The sequence below is a fragment of the Solanum stenotomum genome, chromosome 11 (assembly GCF_019186545.1).
Source record: "Solanum stenotomum isolate F172 chromosome 11, ASM1918654v1, whole genome shotgun sequence".
Classification (NCBI taxonomy): domain Eukaryota; kingdom Viridiplantae; phylum Streptophyta; class Magnoliopsida; order Solanales; family Solanaceae; genus Solanum; species Solanum stenotomum.
Genome location: NC_064292.1, coordinates 14,776,008 through 14,794,315, shown reverse-complemented (window position 1 = coordinate 14,794,315; position 18,308 = coordinate 14,776,008). Strand labels below are relative to the sequence as shown.

Sequence of the window (18,308 nt, the reverse complement as noted above, 5' to 3'; positions counted from 1 at the left end):
GTAAGTCCTGCTTTATTTCATTCTACTTTTCTACGCTTTGTTTAGGTCGTGTCTGTTTAAGATATTGACTTTTGTTTAGCGATTTTCTCATCGTTTTCCTATTTATGTTCCAAACATTGAAATGATATGTTAAGTTATGTTTATGTCTGATTTCACTTTTTCATTAGTATAAATGAATAAATATATATAAATAGTAATATCTATATGTATATATCTATAACAACTATAAAAAATATATAATTAAAAAAAAAAGAAAAAAAGAGAAAGGGTTAATGTATATTCTCGAACTACGCAAAGATCTGATTCATGCACTAACATGATACGTAGGCAACCCAATGGGTTCGATCAAACGTTTTTAACAAGAATAACTAAATAGGAGAAAACACCTAGATAAGCCGGGATGAAACATAAGGTCTTCCATATTAGAAGTATATATGTGGATGCAATATGCATGATTCCTTAACACTAATATGTTTGCTACTTCATTCAGAGAGAGAGAGAGAGAGAGAAATACATATTAGCTTAAAGATGATTGGTTTGTGGTTAAGCTGGCATCACATCCCTACAATACGAGGTCGAAAGGGAAGAAGAAAATGGCCCACAAAGACGGGAACGAGTCTGACCATGATGAGGTTCGAAACCAGATGACTTCACAAGAAACAACATCAATAGAAGAGGTAAGGGCATTAAGACAACAAATGGCAGATATGTATGAAGCTTAGATGAGTGGATAAGCTCCGCCTTCTTCAATACGCGACTATCTAAATACAAACATGCCACCCTCTATCCAAGTGTCGACAAATAATCCCATTTATCCACCTGGATTCGGCCCCTATGCTAACACATCCAACGTCACTGGAACTTCTACAGTGCGCCCTTTGAGTACCCTTATGATGAGTAATCCATTTTTTATGCCAACTGCGCCGACTAATATCATTCCACGGCCAATAATGATGCCCAACAATGGTCCTTCGTCCAAAGTTCCTCATGATCATGGTTATACCCTTGAAGAGGCAATTAAAATTCCAAGCTCGTATCCCCACATCCATCAATATAGTTCCCCTATCGAAGTTGAAAAGACGGTTAAGAATGAGGAACATGGAGAGTTGGCTAAGAAAATGAAGAGTTTAGAACAGAGCATAAGAGATATGCAGGGACTAGGAAGCCACAAAGGCATCTCATTCAGCGATTTGTGCATGTTTCCCCACGTCCATTTGCCTGTTGGTTTTAAAACTCCAAAGTTTGAGAAATACGATGGTCACGGAGACCCCATAGCTCATTTGAAGAGATATTGCAATCAACTGAGGGGTGCAGAGGGCAAAGAAGAATTGCTTATGGCCTATTTTGGGGAAAGCCTAGTGGGAATTGCATCCGAATGGTTCATAGATCAGGATATTGCCAACTGGCATACATGGGATGATTTGGCTTGATGTTTTGTGCAACAATTCCAATACAATATTGACATTGTGCCAGACCGCTCCTCATTAGCCAGCACGAGGAAAAAGACCACGGAAAATTTTCACGAATATGCCGTTAGATGGAGGGAGCAAGTTGCTAGGGTTAAACCATCAATGAAGGAGTCGGAGATGATTGACGTTTTTCTCCAAGCGCAAGAACCTGATTACTTTCACTACTTGCTTTTTGCTGTCGAGAATATATTCGCTGAAGTTATTAAGGTTGGGGAAATGGTGGAAAATGGCATCAAGTCTAGCAAGATTGTAAGCCAAGCTTCCTTAAAAGCCACAACACAAGTGCTTCAAAATGGTTCTGGAAATATTAGAGGGAATAAGAGAAGGGAGGATGTAGCTATGGTTGTATCAGCACCTCAGACCTATGTCCAAGATAATCCCCCGCAACACTATTTTCCTCCCCAAACTCCACAAAATCCCATCCCATACTCTCCATATCCCGTTTTCAGCGCACAACCAATTGTCCCCCTTCTTATCTGCAATGGCGTGCCCCAATTCCTCAAAATCATCCCCCCCCCCCCCAAATTCACCAAACTACTGTTAGATTTCATTTTCGTCCTAGAAATGAATACAAAAAGGGAAATGGAGCTAAGGATGAATTCACCCCTATTGGAGAATCATATGCTAGCTTGTTTAAAAAATTAAGGACGTTGAATGTTTTGAGTCCTATTGAAAGAAAGATGTCAAATCCTCCCCAAGAAATCTAGATTATTCTCAACACTGCGCTTATTGTTCAAATGCCCCAGGGCACAACATAAAGAGGTGTTGGTACTTGAAAAAGGCGATTCAAGATTTGATTGATACTCATCGAATTATCGTTGAAAACCCAAATGGACCAAACATCAATCAAAATCCACTACCCAGGCATACTGAAACAAACATGTTAGAAATGATGAAGGGTTGCGAAGAAGTTGCAGTCCCATACAAGTCAATCCTTAAAGTTGGAACTGGCATGGAAAATTCGGTGAATGTTGTTGACTTGACAAAAACGGTGCCTTCAGGGGCAGAAAGAACGTCGAAAAAGTTAAGCCCATCAAACACACCCATCCTAACTGTGAAAGGAGCACTTGAAGATGTTTGGGCAAGTCAGAGAGAGGCAAGATTGGTTGTTCCAAGAGGGTCAGACAAGCCTATCTTGATCGTGAAAGGAGCCTATATTCTACTTGTGATCATTAGGCCAGTGTCCCAACTTCCAATGACTAACCCCAAGGTTGTCCCTTGGAATTATGAGCCTACCGTCGTGACATACAAGGGGAAAGAAATCAATGAAGAAGTAGATGAAATAGGAGGAATGAATCGTTCGGGAAGATGCTATGCCCCGGCTGAATTAAGGAAAAATAAAAATGACCAAATGCAAGTTAAAATTCCAGTCACTGAAGGGGAGGCAGAAGAGTTCTTAAGAAAGATGAAATTGTCAGACTACTCCATTGTGGAACAGTTAAGGAAAACTCCAGCCCAAATCTCTTTGTTGTCATTGTTAATACATTCAGATGAACATCGTAAAGCTGTAATGAAGATTCTGAACGAAGCACATGTTCCTAATGAAGTTACAATGAGTCAGTTAGAGAAGATTGCTGGGAGAATCCTTGAGGTAAACCGCATCACCTTTTCAGATGATGAACTACCAATGGAAGGTATGGGACATAACCAAGGCCTCCATATCACTATAAAGTGTGAGCTTTCATATGTCTCTCGAGTTCTAATTGATGGAGGGTCTGGGGCAAATATTTGTCCCTTGTAAACTCTACAAAAATTGAATGTTAATGTTGAAAGGGTACGACCCAACAACGTATGTGTTAGGGCTTTTGATGGGTCCAAAACAGATGCTATTGGGGAGATAGAGCTCATACTAAAAATAGGGCCTGTCGATTTCACCGTGAATTTTCAAGTGTTGAATATCAATGCATCCTACAATCTATTGTTGGGAAGACCATGGGTGCATAGAGCTGGGGCAGTCCCCTCTACGTTGCATTATATGATTAAGTTTGAATACGACCGACAAGAAGTGATTGTTCATGGTGAGGGGGATCTGTCAGTCTACAAAGACTCTTCCCTCCCTTTTATCAAGGCGAATAATGATAATGAGTCATTGGTTTATCAAGCTTTTGAGGTAGTGGTTGTTGAGCATATCCTCTAGGGGAATCTCATTTAAAAACCACAACTGCCCATGACATCCGTGATGATGGTAAATGAAATGTTGAAGCATGGTTTTGAACCAGGTAAAGGCTTGGGGATCTTCTTGTAAGGGAGAGCTTATCCGGTGAGTCCACGAAAGAGTCTTGGTACTTTTGGCTTAGGATACAAGCCTAGAGTCGAGGAAAAAATGAAGGCCAAGAAGCAGAAGAGAGATGTATGGTCACTTACCAAGCCTATACCACCCATATACAAATCTTTCCTCAAAGCCCGCACAACAGAATCTACTGAGTTACCACTTCCAGAGCCAGTGCTAGAGGTTCACGAAGAATTGATCAGCTATTTTCAAGATTTATTTGTCGAGGCTGATATGATTGAACTCGGAGAAGGCACTAGCGACAGAGATGTGCAATTCATTGGTCCTGATGTCCAGTTGAACAATTGGGAGGCCACTCCTCTCCCCATTAAGAATGAGTCTTAGTAGTCTGTCTTGTTTTTCTTTTTGTCATCCTATTTATTCAAGGGTTGTAATTCGGATTTTGTCTCGTCGTTTTATTTCAAACTCTCTATTTTCCTTTTCAATAGGATGTAATTGTGTTTTTATTTTAGTCTAATACATTTATTTTGTTTTATTCTATACAGTTCTTTCTATGCCGATTCTAGTGATATGACATGCATGCATAATTCTTCACCGGATCTTAAAATCCAATCTAATCTTCGACCTAATCCTGAAATAATAAGTCAAGAAATCGAATATGATGAAGACGAAGTATTTGAAGAAGTGAGCAGGGATTTCAAATCTTTTGAGAATAAATCAAACCCAAACATGAGTGAAACTGAGACGATAAATATAAGGGATCATGAAAATATTAAAGAGACTAAGATAAGCGTACATGCTCGACATCAAAAGGAGGATATAATCCAGGCTTTGTTTGATTACAAGGATGTTTTTTCGTCATCTTATGATTACATGCCTGGATTAAGCACTGACATGGTGGTTCACAAGTTGCCGATTGATCCTAAGTTCCCTCCAGTAAAGCAAAAGTTGAGAAAGCTTAAAACTGACATGAGTGTAATAATTAAAGAGGAAATCACAAAACAACTTGAGGCCAAAGTCATTCGAGTCGCTCAATATCCTTCTTGGTTAGCCAACGTTGTACTTGTCCCTAAGAAAGACGGCAAAGTTTGAATGTGTGTTAATTATCGTGATTTGAACAAAGCAAGTCCAAAAGATGATTTTCCTTTGCCCAACATTCATATTTTGTTGGATAATTGTGCTAAACATGAGATTGCATCTTTTGTGGATTGCTATGCGGGTTACCATCAGATTATTATGGATGATAAAGATGCAGAAAAAACGTCTTTTATCACTCCATGGGGTACATATTGTTATCGGGTTATGCCTTTTGGGTTAAAAATGCGGGTGCAACTTATATGATGGCAATGACAACCATGTTTCATGATATGATGTATAAAGAAATCGAAGTTTATGTGGATGATGTGATCATTAAATTAAAAAAGCAGTCAAATTATGTGCAAGACTTAAGAAGATTCTTCGAAAGGCTTCGCAGGTATAATCTCAAGCTTAATCCTGCAAAATGTGTATTTGAAGTACCGTCAGGAAAGCTTTTGGGGTTTATAGTTAGTCGACGAGGTATCGAGTTAGATCTTTCAAAAATAAAAGCCATTCAGGAACTGCCACATCCAAAGAATAAAACTGAGGTTATGAGCCATCTAGGAAGGTTAAACTACATCAGTAGATTCATTGTTCAACTCACAACAACTTGCCAGCCCATTTTTAAGTTGTTAAAAAAGAATGCCACAGTCGAATGGACCGAAGAATGTCGAGAGGCTTTTGAAAGGATTAAGAATTACTTATCGAATCCCCCTGTGTTGGTTCCTCCCGAGCCGGGCAAACCATTGATATCATATATGTCAATACTGGATAATTCTTTTGGATGTGTATTGGGTTAGCTTGATGGCACTGGGAAGAAAGAGCAAGCCATTTATTACCTCAGTAAGAAATTTACCGTTTATGAATCGAAGTACACCCTTCTCGAAAGAACGTGTTGTGCCCTAACTTGGGTAGCACAGAAGTTGAAGCACTATTTTTCATCTTATACTACTTATCTCATTTCTCGTATGGATCCGTTAAAATACATTTTTCAAAAGCCTATGCCCACGGGCAGGCTTGCGAAATGGCAAATATTACTCACAGAGTTTGACATTATCTATGTGACGCGGACCGCAATGAAGGCTCAAGCCTTGGCAGATCATTTGGCAGAGAACCCTATTGATGATGAATATGAACCACTTAAGACCTACTTTCTAGACGAAGATGTGTCATGTATCAATGAAGTTATTCATGATAAGGATCAAGGATGGAAGTTGTTCTTTGACGGTGTTGCGAACAAGAAGAGAGTTGGGATAGGAGCAGTTCTTATGTTTGAATCAGGGGAATATTTCCCTATAACAGCCCAACTTAGATTCTATTGTACCAATAATATGTCAGAGTATGAGGCTTGCATCTTGGGTTTGAGGTTAGCTGCTGACATGGGCATCCAAGAGTTGCTAGTGTTAGGAGACTCAGACTTACTGGTCTATCAAATCCAAGGAGAATGGGAGACTCGTGACCCAAAGCTCATACCATATCAACATTGTCTACAAGATCTTTGTCGACAGTTTGTGTCAATAAAGTTTAGACACATTCTTAGAGTTCATAATGAGATTGCTGATGCATTGGCAACTTTATCTTCGATGCTCCAACATCCTGACGAAGCTCATATCAACCCTTTGTACATACAGATTCGTGATCAGCATGCTTATTGCAACTTGGTGGAGGAAGAATTTGACGGTAAACCTTGGTTCCATAATATTAACACATATCTTCAGTCCAGAGAATGTCCTACTAATGTCACTAGTAATCAAAAAAGGACTATTCAACGACTAGCTAGCGGGTTTTTCTTAAGCGGAGGCATATTGTACAAGAAAACACCTGATTTGGGTCTTCTAAGATGTGTAAATGCTAAAGAGGCTTCAACAATCATGATTGAAGTACACTCAGGAGTTTGTGGCACTCACATGAATGGATATGTTCTTGTAAAGAAGATACTTCGAGCAGGTTATTATTGGCTCACCATGGAGCGGGATTCTATACGGTTTGTTCGTAAATGTCATGAATGTCAAATACACGGTGATTTGATACATTCTCCTCCCTCCGAGTTGCATGCGATGTCTGCTCCATGGCCTTTCGTGGCATGTGGAATGGATGTGATTGGACCAATAGAACCAAAAGCATCGAATGGTCATAGGTTCATCCTGGTGGCCATTGATTACTTTACAAAGTGGGTGGAAGCAGTAACTTTCAAGTCAGTGACCAAGAAGGTCGTGGTGAATTTCATTCATTTCAACATCATCTGTCGATTTGGTATTCCAAAGGCAATTGTTACCGATAATGCTGCAAATCTCAACAGTCGTTTAATGCAAGAGGTATGCCGTCAATTTAAGATTGAACATCGAAATTCGAATCCTTATCACCCAAAAGCAAATGGGGCTGTAGAAGCTGCCAACAAAAGTATAAAAAAGATACTTCGTAAAATGGTGCAAAGTTCTCGATAATGGCATGAAAAGTTGCTTTTTGTTTTGTTGGGTTATCGCACTACAGTTCGTACGTCAGTGGGTGCCACTCCCTATTCGCTGGTATATGGGACTGAGGCAGTTATACCTGCAGAGGTTGAGATTCCATCCCTGCGGATTGTTGTAGAGGCTAAAATTGATGATGATGAGTGGATCAGAACACGCTTGGAGCAATTAAGTTTGATTGATGAGAAGCGAATGACATCAGTATGCCATGGACAATTGTACCAGAAAAGAATGGCACGGGCATACAACAAAAAGCTGCGTCCCAGACGTTTCGAAGAGGGTCAATTAGTGTTGGGCCGTATTCTGCCATACCAGGCTGAAGTCAAAGGCAAATTTTCCCCAAATTGGAAAGGACCATTCATTGTAAAGAAGGTATTATCCAATGGTGCTCTTTACTTAGCAGATATAGAAGGCAAAATGACAGAAATGGTCATCAATGCTGATGTTGTGAAGAGATATTATATATGATATGATTTTTCGGTATTAGAAACACTTATGTTTGGACTTGACATTTCAAAGGTTGATGTAATGGAAATTCTTGGTTCTGTGTCTAAGTATTAATTCATATGTTGTCACCCTTGTTGAGAGTTAATTTACTTCCTAGGTTCTTCTACTTCCTTGGCTCTTCCATAAAAAAAAAAAGAAAAAAAGAAGAAAATCAATCAACATGAACTACGTTTGACCTGATTCTTATTTCGATAAGATACGTAGGCAACCCTGGCATGGGGTTCAGTTTAACCAAATAAAAAATCCAAAATTCCATATTTGTAAAAAACTAGGGCAAAAGTTTTTTTCTTCTATCCCAAAGCTGAAGTCAATCCCATTATTTAAAGTCGTATTTGAGCCTTCATTTTGTCATTTCTTTTTAACCTTGTATAAAAGTTGTGTTTCAATCAAAGAAAGAACTTTGGATCAACCTTTGAAATGTCAAGAGTAAGTATGTTAAGGGTACAAATGATGAAACTATGAGAGAGTCTTATTGGTGAAAACACTAACTGGGCATCATAAGGCGAATGTGAGTTGAGAGAAACAAAAATGAGAGTCTTATTGGTGAAAACCCTAACTCGGCATTATAAGGCGAAAGTGAGTTGTGAAAATAAAAAAATGAGAGAGTTTTATTGGTGAAAACCCTAACGGGCACCATGAGGCGAATGTGAGTTGAAGGATTCAAAGTGAAAGAGCTTTAGTGGCAAAAACCCTCGTGGACATCATAAGACGAATACGAGTTTGAAATTAGTTATGACTTCGTCAAATAGTTGGAACTCCACATCAAGATTAGATGATCAATAATGGTTGATGAATAGATTGGATGGACAAATCGGGTAATCAATTCAAATTGCATGTCATGATCGGTAGAGTCGGCTACCACACTAAGATAAGTTTTTCTTTCTTTCTCTTTCTAAAAGAGTCTTCATCGAATCATTTTCTGCTATTCTCATGTAGTATATATTTTTCTTCCACTTTTCATCGCTTTGTTTCATATGTCCTTGAGTCGAGTTTATGTCAAGAAAGTAAGAAAGGATTTCAAGACTTGTTACCAACTCTAAATTTGTACAAGGAAAAGCATCAGGCCAATAAGTTATCATCTGTCGGCAAGTTTTAGATTCAGAAGAAGTCCATGATTTGATGAAGTGTAAACAATGAGTGTCGTGACATGAAGGCAGATATTGGATTTAAGTCCCTTAAAATGAGCAAATTTGGGTGAAAATACAATCAATCAATAACGAGCACTAGGCGGTTGGAAAAATGTAAAAACGATAAGTACTTGACCAATCCTAGTCAAAAGGCATAACCACAGACCAACCACCACGTTTTTAAACTCACAATTTTCTTTGTTGAAGCAGGGGCACAAGTTATTTCGAGATCAAAGATCCAAAAACCTAGATGTTCAATTTAGTCTACGAAGAGCTAAATGGCAACATTGCACAAGAATTATAGTCCATATTGGGTAAGTGTTTGTTTGTCTTATTAGTCTATGGAACATAGTGTAGCAAGGACCCTCCTGAATAATGGGACGTAGTATATAGCAAGGACCCTCCTGAACAATGGGACGCAGTATAGCAAGGACCCTCCTGAATAATGGGATGTAGTGTAGCAAGGACCCTCCTGAACAAAGGGGCGTAGTATAGCAAGGACCCTCTTGAATAATGGGACGTAGTATATAGCAAGGACCCTCCTAAACAATGGGATGTAGTATAGCAAGGACCCTCCTAAATAATGGGACGTAGTATATAACAAGGACCCTCCTGAACAATAGGACGTAGTATAGCAAGGACCCTCCTGAACAATGGGACGTAGTATAGCAAGGACCCTCCTGAATAATGGGATGTAGTATATAGCAAGGACCCTCCTGAACAATGGGACGTAGTATAGCAAGGACCTTCCTGAACAATGGGATGTAGTATAGCAAGGAACCTTCTGAATAATGGGACGTAGTATAGCAAGGACCCTCCTAAATAATGAGACGTAGTGTAGCAAGGACCCTCCTGAACAATGGGACGTAGTATAGCAAGGACCCTCATGAATAATGGGATGTAGTATATAGCAAGGACCCTCCTGAACAATGGGACGTAGTATAGCAAGGACCCTCCTGAATAATGGGACGTAGTATATAGCAAGGACCCTCCTGAACAATGGGACGTAGTATAACAAATATTTTTCTAAAAAGAAAGGTAAAAAATATTTGAATTAATGTTGAACATGGTGCATATATAGACTTAAATCGATAGCTTGGTAATAAATAATTAGTCTTCATGGGTTTCTTACTTGTATCAAGCTTTCAGCTTTATTTTCATAAAATTAACCTAGAAAATCAAAATTATTTAAACAAGAGCATTAAAATTCTTCAATTAGCAAACTAAAATCTTTGTGTATCTAAACTAGTTAGACAAAGATAATAAATTAAATCTTTAGACATCTCTTGACAATAATGAGATCTAATATTTTCATTATTAGATGAATTAATGAGTCAGAGAAAACTGAAACAAGATAAAAAGAAATAATTATTGAACATAGTCAATTTTGAATGAGCGAACGTATAATAATTATCATTACTTTTGAATTTAAAAGAACTCTCGTCCATACATAAATACTGATTATCAGGGTTTGAGCACAATATAAATCTAGAAAGGAATAAAAGAATCAAAAGATAGTAAATGGAGGTGGAGGGTGGAGGTTTAGAAAAAAATAATTGAAAATAGGCATAAAGAAAAAAAAATATTTTAATTTTTTAGATCTTGCATGAATGTACTTATTTTAATAAATCGTGATGATGTTCTTAATATGACTGATTGAAGCATATTTTAATTTTGAAGTGGACGAGATTTTGATTAGACTTTTCATTTATTTCTTACAATTTCATAGTCTAAGAGTTCGAAGTTGTTAAATATTTGATCGAGAATTAAGTTTGTATCTTTTCTAAAATATATAGGCCTAAAACTACTCATGAATATAATTAAGGAATCACTTTAAATCATCATAATATTTAAGTCTCCCCGTAGATAAAATTTCAAATATCTTTTTTAGGATGTTATCTTTTTTTTAATTATTTGGAAGGAGGTCTAATGATTTGTTGTATCAAATTGGTGGAAACATTAATTAGGTTAAAGACATATATTTTAAATATAAGCTTGTGGTTTACTTTTCTTTTGTATGTTGTATTTCAATAATAAGAGGTACATTCAAAATTTTACCTAAATATCAATCCTAATAATAAAAAATATTTTGTTCGGATAAATCTGTGATGCTGCGCATAGATCAAATTATTTTGTGGATTGAACTTCAGTTCACTGTCTACGATTTCATTGCGTGGTGAAAATTAATTAGATTTTACTAATTTTCTTTTTATTTGTATTTACCTAAAATTGTGTGTTAGATATTATTGAATTTGTTAGTTAAACTTGCATTTACTATTACCGTTAAATGATTTTTTATGAACCTGCCTCCTTTGTTCTAGTACTAATATGTGACTTGACTTTTAAAGATGCGTGAAAATTAATTATGAAATTGTTATGGCACCATTGGTTGCTGAGATTGACTAATTTTTAATTTGTAGTTCATTTGATTTAATAGTAAACTATTTATTTAAAATATCTTAATATTTTTTAGTCTTTTAGTTAAGTGATAAATATACTGAACAAAAGATCGTTTTCTTTGATTGATTGACTTTATATATATAACTAATGTAGCAATGAATTAAAATCATGTAAAAGCTATATATTTCAATAAAGAGCAATGGTAGTACAACTAGAATTTTCACAGACAAAATTATGATGTTTCTCCTAGCTTGGCTACTAAATCAATAATCTTGTAATATGCAATCTCCATAGGAATATTCATTGCCAAGACAAATTTTAAGCTTCTATTGTCTTCGAAATTTCGATCAAGTTTAACCATTTTTGACACTGCAAAAGAAAAATGCGGGATAAATTTAATAATCAATTTACTAGAACATTTCATAAATTCATACATGCTAAAATTTAAATTAACCTCTGCCCTCAATTGGTCACAGTCTGCAAGAGACTTTTTGTGAAGTTTATGACGTTCTTCGATAATAGCAGAGCTAGTTGTTCTCTCCATCAATTCACTCAACAAATCATATTCTAAGAAGATCCTTTTCCTTTTAAAATCCACTGCTTTTCCTGCTTTCTTAATCTCACTGAAAATTGAAAATAGCATCACATTTCAAGGTGGTTATAAAAAAAGACATAAAAAAATAAAAATAAATAAAAAGGATATCGAATTGAAACTCACCTGAGAAGCTCTAGTTTTGGAGAATTCATTGGTAAATGATATTTTGTGAAATTTATGAATAAATAGAGTAATTGATGTACAAATGAACTGAATGTGCTTCCTACTTATAGATAGTTGTCTGCTTGTGCAAGCTTACCTATGTGTAAGTTTATTCAATTGTAAGATTATCCAACTACATTCTTATCTAATTGCAAGCATATCTAAGAAATTATGGAATGAATATCCTCACTATGGTATGTTTATAATAATTTCATAATTTTTTTAAAAAAATAATATTTGAATGTGATAATGTATTGGAAAGTTGATAAATTTTCTGAGATTATCATAGGGTAGAAAATGGTAAGAAATTGATTTTATTGCTCAATTTAATGAGATGAATAGAATTTGAATTCATTCTAAATAGGCTCTGTTTCTTACAAAACAAATAATTAAATTATATTAATTCTTATTTAGAGGTTTATTATTTAATAGTTAATTTTCTAAATAAGGGTAACCATGTAGATTCTATGATAGTCATTTTTAGTTATTTGAAAATCANTCGAGCTTGGAGTAGACTTATCCGGAGACGGGGGTGAGCACACGGCGTTCTGTACTATTTCAGTCTCCATCAGTATATATAGACTTGTCTTTTTCCTTTCGAGACAGTCCAGTCTCTGTTGCCAGTTTTGGGACTTGTACTCATTTTGTAGTAGCTCTATACTGGTGACTTCCAGGTTCTAGGAGGGATCTTTATTTGTATATATGTTTTGGGTTGCTTCCGCCTGTTTATATTGTTATTTTCCTACTCTTGTTTAATTTCTACCCTTAGACCCATTACTTGTTGTTCCGGGTTCCGGGTTGGCTTACCTGCTGGTGGGTTATAGTAGGTGCCATCATGACTTGATAAATCGGGTCGTGACAGTTTCAGACATTACTCAGTTAGAAATCTTATTGTGACTAAGAGAGAGTACGCAACTAATATTTTTCTAAAAAGAAAGGCAAAAAATATTTGTATTAATGTTGAACATGGTGCATATATAGATTTAAATCGATAGCTTGGTAATAAATAATTAGTGTTCATGGATTTCTTACTTGTATCAAGCTTTCAGCTTTATTTTCATAAAATTAACCTAGAAAATCAAAATTATTAAAATGAGAGCATTAAAATTCTTCAATTAGCAAACTAAAATCATTGTGTATCTAAATTAGTTAGACAAAGATAATAAATTAAATCCTTAGACATCTCTTGAGAAAAATGAGATCCAATATTTCCATTATTAGATGAATTAATGAGTCAGAGAAAACTGAAACAAGATAAAAAGAAATAATTATTGAACATAGTCAATTTCGAATGAGCGAACATATTATAATTATCAGTACTTTGGAATTTAAATGAACTCTCGTCCGTAAATAAATACTGATTATCAGGGTTTGAGCACAATATAAATCTAGAAAAGGAAAAAATGAATCAAAAGATAGTAAATGGAGGTAGAGGGTGGGGGTTTAGAAAAAAATAATTTAAAGATAGGCATAAAGAAAAAAAATAATTTTATTGTTTTAGTTCTTGCATGAATGTACTTATTTTAAAAAATCGTGATGATGTTCTTTATATGACTGATTTAAGCATATTTTAATTTTGAAGTGTACGAGATTTTGATTAGACTTTTCATTTTTTTTCTTTCAATTTCACAGTCTAATAGTTTGGAGTTGTTAAATATTTGATCGAGAATTAAGTTTGTATCTTTTCTAAAATATATAGGCCTAAAACTACTCATGAATATAATTAAGAAATCACTTTAAATCATCATAATATTTAAGTCTCCCCGTAGATAAAATTTCAACTATCTTTTTAAGGACGTTATCTTTTTTTAATTATTTGGTAGGAGGTCTAATGATTTGTTGTATCAAATTGGTGGAAACATTAATTAGGTTAAAGACATATATTTTAAATATAAGCTTGTGGTTTACTTTTCTTTTGTATGTTGTATATCAATTGTGGACACGTATTTTTGACCGAACTTAAAATTTTACACCTTTTTTAGAGCTGAAATATTTTTATAAATATAAATTAAATATTTTTGACTTTTCTCTTTTTTTATTAAGTTTATTTTAAAAGATTTGAAAACCACAAAAATAGAATCACTTTTTAAGGTAAGTTTCATTTTTCAATGGTTTAAAAAGAAATGATAGATTACAAAAATCTATATTATTTTAAAATTAAGTTTTTATAAATAATCTAGTATTATTTAATTTTTTTATTTTATTTTTATTTTGTTTTTTATAGATGTTTGACTTTTTCTTAGATTTTATTACTTTTAAATAATTAGTTGGTATGTTATTATAATTTACTATTTATAGTTAATATTTATTCTTTGAAAAGTAAAATAAAACTAAAAATAAAAATAAGAAAATAATTCACCCCCACTTCCCTTACCCCACAAACCCCATATATTCACCCCTATCCTACCACATCCCCACGAAGCCATCAGCAACACAAACAGTCACCCTTATACACACACGACTAAAAAATAGAAAAAGAGGAATCCAAACAAAAAGGGAGACCCACACGCCCACGTATCTGCAGAAAAAAGAAACCTCTCCTATATATATACAACACAACACACAAATAAAGAGGAGAATACCGAAACAGAAAAAAAAGCACACGGAAATTTGAAAGAAAAAAAGGATTGAGTTGTAGTTTCTGACGGCTTCAAGTTTGCGGATCCAAAAGTCTACTATTATTAATATTTTAGGAAATCAGTGGATTGTTAGGCATTGTTTTTTCGTGGTTTAATCTTCATAAGAGGTAACATTTATTTTTTCTTGGTTTAATTTAATGTCACGATTGTTCAAGATTTGACTTCAATGTTATAAGGTTATTCAAATTTTATGTGTGTTTAGCTTTGTCAATATACTATTGAAATACATGTAAATATATGTATTGTTGTATTTGGATTAAATATGATATAAAGTATATCCCTTCTTGCTCACTAAGGAATTAATATTTTTCTTTATTTGCTCTATTCTATCAAGCCGAAACGTGATTCATGGGTTGTTGATAATTAATTTGATCAATTCACATAGTTTTGAGTTATTCGTTGATAATACAATTTAAAAATCATTATTTTTCATAGTAAAAAATTAAAATGCATTTTTTTATACGATTTAATCGTTATCATCCAAAGTGTTTTAGATTCTTGGTATTCTATAGGTCATAGATCCAATGCCAGTTTCAAATGTTGTGTGAATATAAAGGTTAGGTTTTTTTTAAGGGCTCTTTTATGAGTCCATTAATTCAAGATATTAGATTTTGGGATGATCACTTACAAATAATAAAGCCGTTTCATTGTTTAAGCGAAAATATTTGTTAAATTAGATATAGCCACATATGTCATTAATTATTAGTTAAAGTGTGCGTTTAGTGTATTTTTTTATTTTAGTTATGCTTTATTGTAAACTAATAATTATTAAAAAATTATAAACTAATGACATTTTGTTTTGCTAGAAACTGTAAGTACTATCATGTTAATAAGACAATATAATTAATTGAATTTAATATTTTGTGGGCAGGTGATAAGTTACATGTAGAAAAGTTTGGTCACTTTAACATTTTACTATTTTTTTTAGACTGTTTTAATATAATCATAGGTATTTATTAGGCTCTATTATACATTATATGAGTAATAATAATTAAATTTAATCTCAATTAAGAATGTGGTTCCACATCTTTTTGAGATACTTAAGAAACTCAAGGATGCGGTTACGCACCTTGGTCAAATTCAAGGATGCGGTTACGCACCTTGATCAAATTATTTTAATAATTAATTTTGTTAATTCAAACCAAGAGGTGTAAATTGAGATTATTAGGTGTGATGAACTCGAGAGGGGAAGACAGTTATGTCTCCAAATGTCAAGATCGAGAATGCAGTTATGCATCCGGTTTAAGACTAATAAAAATTCAATAATAAAAAAATAAAATAATAAGCAAACCATGGCCTGTAGACATAATATATCCAAAAATAGTAAAAAATAAGTATAAGTCAATAAAAGCGATCGTGCTAGAACAACGAGACTCGAGGGATGCCTAATACCTTCCCCTCGGTCAACAGAATTCCTTACCTGAATTTCTGGTTCGCAAACCAAAACCAAAAGAGTCATTTCCTATTGATTAGGGATTTGAAAAGGTGACTTGGAACACCACAACTCAATTTCAAGTGGCGACTCTCAAACAAAAAATAAAATAATCCCTAATCAATAACGTCGCTTAAATTGGAAAAACCCTTCCGCCGCCGTGCACAAAAAGCGGTGTGACATCACTAATAAGAGGTGCATTCAAAATTTTACCTAAATATCAATCCTAATAATAAAAAATATTTTGTTCGGATAAATCTGCGATGTTGTGCATAGATCAAATTATTTTGTGGATTGGATTTCAGTTGCTGTCTACGATTCCATTGCGTGGTGAAAATTAATTAGATTCTACTAATTTTCTTTTTATTTGTATTTACCTAAAATTGTGTGTTAGATATTATTGAATTTGTTAGTTAAGTTTGCAATTACTATTACCGTTAAATGATTTTTTACGAACCTGCCTCTTTTGTTCTAGTACTAATATGTGACTTGATATTTAAAGATGCGTGAAAATTAATTATGAAATTGTTATAGCACCATTGGTTGCTGAGATTGACTAATCTTTAATTTGTAGTACCATTTGATTTAATAGTAAAATAATTATTTAAAATATCTTAATATTTTTTAGTCTTTTAGTTAAGTGATAAATTTACTAAATAAAAGATCATTTTCTTTGTTTGATTGACTTTAAATATATAACTAATGTAGCAATGAATTGAAATCATGTAAAAAAAAATATTTCAATAAAGAGCAATGGTAGTACAACTAGAATTTTCACAGACAAAATTATGATGTTTCTCCTAGCTTGGCTACTAAATCAATAATCTTGTAATATGCAATCTCCATACGAATATTCATTGCCAAGACTACTTTTACGCTTCTATTGTCTTAGAAATTTCGATTAAGTTTAACCACTTTTGACACTACAAAAGAAAATGCTGGATAAAGTTAATAATCAATTTACTAGAACATTTCATGAATTCATACGTGCTAAAATTTAAATTAACCTCTGCCGTCAATTGGTCACAGTATGTCAGAAAATTTTTGTGAATTTCATGACGTTCTTCGATAGTAGTAGAGCTAGTTGTTCTCTCCATCAATTCACTCAGCAAATCATATTCTAAGACGATCATTTTCCTTTTAAAATCCACTGCTTTTCCTGCTTTCTTAATCTCACTGAAAATTGAAAATAGCATAACATTTCAAGGTGGTTATAAAAAAAGACATAAAAAAAATAAAAATAAATAAAAAGGACATCGAATAGAAACTCTCCTGAGAAGCTCTAGTTTTGGAGAATTCATCGGTAAATGATATTTTGTGATATTTATGAATAAAGAGAGAAATTGACGCACAAATGAACTGAATGTGCTTCCTACTTATAGATAGTTGTCTGCTTGTGCAAGCTTACCTATGTGTAAGTTTTTTCAATTGTAAGATTATCCAACTACATTCTCATCCAATTGCAAGCATATCAAAGAAATTATGGAATGAATATCCTCACTATGGTATATTTATCATAATTTCATAATGTTTTTTTAAAAAATAATATTTGAATGTCAAAATGTATTGGAAAGTAAATAAATTTTCTGAGATTATCTTAGGGTAGAATATGGTAAGAAATTGATTTCATTGCTCAATTTAATGAGATGAATAGAATTTGAATTCATTCTAAATAGGTTCTTGTTCTTACATAACAAATAATTAAATTATATTAATTCTAATTTAGAAGTTTATTATTTAATAGTTAATTTTCTAAATAAGGGTAACCACGTCGAATCTATGATAGTCATTTTTAGTTATTTGAAAATCAAAGTATATTAAAAAGATGACTTTGTCAAATAATAAACAAAAATAATTTTTGATCCTGAAATTTGCTTCCTCTATAACTTTTCGATAGTTACACAAAAATCGTGTCTTTCCTTGAAGCATGTAGCAGAAAAAGTTAGTTTGATAAAGTTAAAGAATAGGGTTTCAGACGTTACTCAGTTAGAAATCTTATTATGACTAAGAGAGAGTATGCAACTAATATTTTTCTAAAAAGAAAGGTAAAAAATATTTGAATTAATGTTGAACATGGTGCATATATAGATTTAAATCGATAGCTTGGTAATAAATAATTAGTCTTCATGGGTTTCTTACTTGTATCAAGCTTTCTGCTTTATTTTCATAAAACTAACCTTGAAAATCAAAGTTATTAAAACG

At 33.8% G+C, this 18,308-nt stretch overlaps 1 pseudogene; it reads left to right on the top strand.

Moving 5' to 3' along the window:
- Window positions 1-2,361: 2,361 nt before the first annotated feature.
- On the top strand, window positions 2,362-7,712 carry LOC125845566 (uncharacterized; annotated as a pseudogene).
- Window positions 7,713-18,308: the final 10,596 nt, after the last annotated feature.